Source organism: Octopus bimaculoides, chromosome 21 (genome assembly GCF_001194135.2).
Source record: "Octopus bimaculoides isolate UCB-OBI-ISO-001 chromosome 21, ASM119413v2, whole genome shotgun sequence".
NCBI classification, from domain to species: Eukaryota; Metazoa; Mollusca; class Cephalopoda; order Octopoda; family Octopodidae; genus Octopus; species Octopus bimaculoides.
In genome coordinates, this window is record NC_069001.1 from 31542517 (window position 1) to 31545914 (window position 3398).

Genomic DNA, 3398 nt, shown 5'->3' on the forward strand with positions numbered 1-3398 from the left:
GGAACGAACGTACATACGAATTACGTTGGCAGGAAATAACGAAAGAACGTACGTACGTCCGAACGGACCTACGTACGAACGAATGAACGTTCGTATGAACGAACAAACGAACGTACGTACGTACGAACGAATGTACGTACGTACGAACGAACGTACGTACGAACGAACGTACGTACGTACGAACGAACGTACGTACGTAAGTACGAAAGAACGTACATATACACGTACGTACGGACGAAAGATTGAAGGAACGTACGTACGTACGCTGTAAAGAAATAACGAAAGAACGTACATACGAACGAACGAACGTACGTACGTAAATACGAATGACCGACATATATACGTACGTACGTACGAACGAACGAACTTACGTACGTACATACGTACGAACGTCAGAACGAAGGAACGTACGTAGGCAGGAATTAACGAAAGATCGTACGTATGGACGAACATACGTACGTAGCCAGGAAATAACGTAAGAACGTACGTACGAACGATTGTACGTACGAACGATCATATTTACGAAGGAACGTACGTACGAACGAACGTACGTATGTATTACGTAGGCAGGAAATAACGAAAAAACGAACGTACGTACGAACAAACGAAATTACGTACGTACGTACGTATGAACGGTCGAACGAAGGAACGTACGTATGTACGAACGAATGAAAGAACGAACGTACGTAGGTAAGTACGTACGAACGTACATATATACGTACGTATGTACGAACGATTGAACGAACGAACGTACGTACAAAGGTAAGATATAACGAAAGAACGTAAGTACGTACGAACGAACATACGTACGTAGGTAGGCATGAAATAACGAAGGGACATACGAACGAACGTACGTACGAGAGAACGAACGTACGAGAGAACGAACGTACGAACGAACGAACGTACGTACGAACGAACGAACGTACGTACGAACGAACGAACGTACGTACGAACGAACGAACGTACGTACGTAAGGACGAACGAACGTACATATATACGTACGTACCATCTATTGAAGTAACGAACGTACGTACGAGCGATCGTATGAATGAAAGTATGTACGAACGTACGTACGAATGAACGTACGTACCTATTACGTAAGAAAGAAATAACGAAAGAACGAACGTACGAATGAACGAACGTACCTACGTATTACGTAGGAAGGACTTAACGAAATATCGTACGTACGTACGAACGAAGAAACGAACGAACTTACGTACGTACGTAAGTACGAACGAACGAACGTACATACGAATAGCGCTGGTAGGAAATAACGAAAGAACGTACGTACGTCCGAACGGATCTTCGTACGAACGAACGAAAGTACGTATGAACGAACAAACGAACGTACGTACTTAAGTACGAACGAACGTACGTACGTACGAACGAACGTACGTAGGTAAGTACGAAAGAACGTACATATACACGTACGTACGGACGAAAGATTGAAGGAACGAACGTACGTACGCTGGACAGATATAACGAAAGAACGTACGTACATACGAACGAAGGAACGAACGAACGTATTTATATACGTACGTACGAACGATTGAACGAAATAACGAACGCAAGTATGTACGAACGAACGTAGGTACGAACGAACGAACGTACGTACGAACGAACGAACGTACGTACGAACGAAGGAAAGCACGTACGTAAGGACGACCGAATGTACATATATATTGAAGTAACCAAAGTACGTACGCAGGACGGAAATAACGAAAGAACGGACGTACGAGCGATCGTATGAACGAACGTACGTACGAACGAACGTACGTACGTATTACGTAAGAAGGAAATAACGAAAGAACGAACTTACGTACGTACGAACGAAGGAACGAACGAACGTACGTACGTAAGTCGAACAAATAAAGGAACGTACGTAATACATAGAAAGGAAATAACGAAAGAACGAACGTACGTACGAACGAACGAAATTACGTACGTACGTACGTATGAACGGTCGAACGAAGGAACGTACGTATGTAAGAACGAATGAAAGAACGAACGTACGTACGTAAGTACGTACGTATGTACGAACGATTGAACGAACGAACGTACGTACAAAGGTAAGAAATAACGAAAGAACGTAAATACGTACGAACGAACATACGTACGTAGGTAGGCATGAAATAACGAAGGGACATACGAACGAACGTACGTACGAGAGAACGAACGTACGAGAGAACGATCGAACGTACGTACGTAGGCAGGAAATAACCAAAGAACGTACGAACGAACGTATGTACGAAAGAACGAACGTACGAACGAACGAACGTACCTACGTATTACGTAGGCAGGACTTAACGAAATATCGTACGTACGTACGAACGAAGAAACGAATGAACGAACGTACATACGAATTACGTTGGCAGGAAATAACGAAAGAGCGTACGTACGTCCGAACGGACCTACGTACGAACGAACGAACGTACTATGAATGAACAAAAGAACGTACGTACATACGAACGAACGTACGTACGTACGAAAGAACGTACGTACGTAAGTACGAAAGAACGTACATATACACGTACGTTCGGACGGAAGATTGGAGGAACGAACGTACGTACGCTGGAAAGAAATAACGAAAGGACGTACGTACGAACGAACGAACGTACGTACGTAAATACGAATGACCGACATATATACGTACGTGCGAAAGATTGAAGGAACGAACGTACATACGCAGGAACGAAATAACGAAAGAACGTACGTACGAACGAATGGACTTACGTACGTACATACGTACGAACGTTAGAACGAAGGAACGTACGTAGGCAAGAATTACGAAAGATCGTACGTACGTAGGCAGGAAATAATGTAAGAACGTACGTACGAACGATTGTACGTACGAACGATCATACGTACGAACGAACGTACGTATGTATTTCGTAGGCAGGAAATTACGTACGTACGTACGTATGAACGGTCGAACGAAGGAACGTACGTATGTACGAACGAATGAAAGAACGAATGTACGTACGTAAGTACATACGAACGTACATATATACGTACGTATGTACGAACGATTGAACGAATGAACGTACGTACAAAGTAAGAAATAACGAAAGAACGTAAGTACGTACGAACGAACGTACGTACGAACGAACATACGTACGTAGGTAGGCATGAAATAACGAAGGGACATACGAACGAACGTACGTACGAGAGAACGAACGTACGAACGAACGAACTTACCTACGTATTACTTAGGCAGGAATTAACGAAAGATCGTACGTACGAACGAAGAAACGAACGAACATACGTACGTATATAAGTACGAACGAACGAAAGTACATACGTATTACGTAGGCAGGAAATAACGAAAGAACGTACGTACTTACAAAAGAACGAACGTACGATCGAACGAACGTACGTACTTACGAAGGAACGAACGT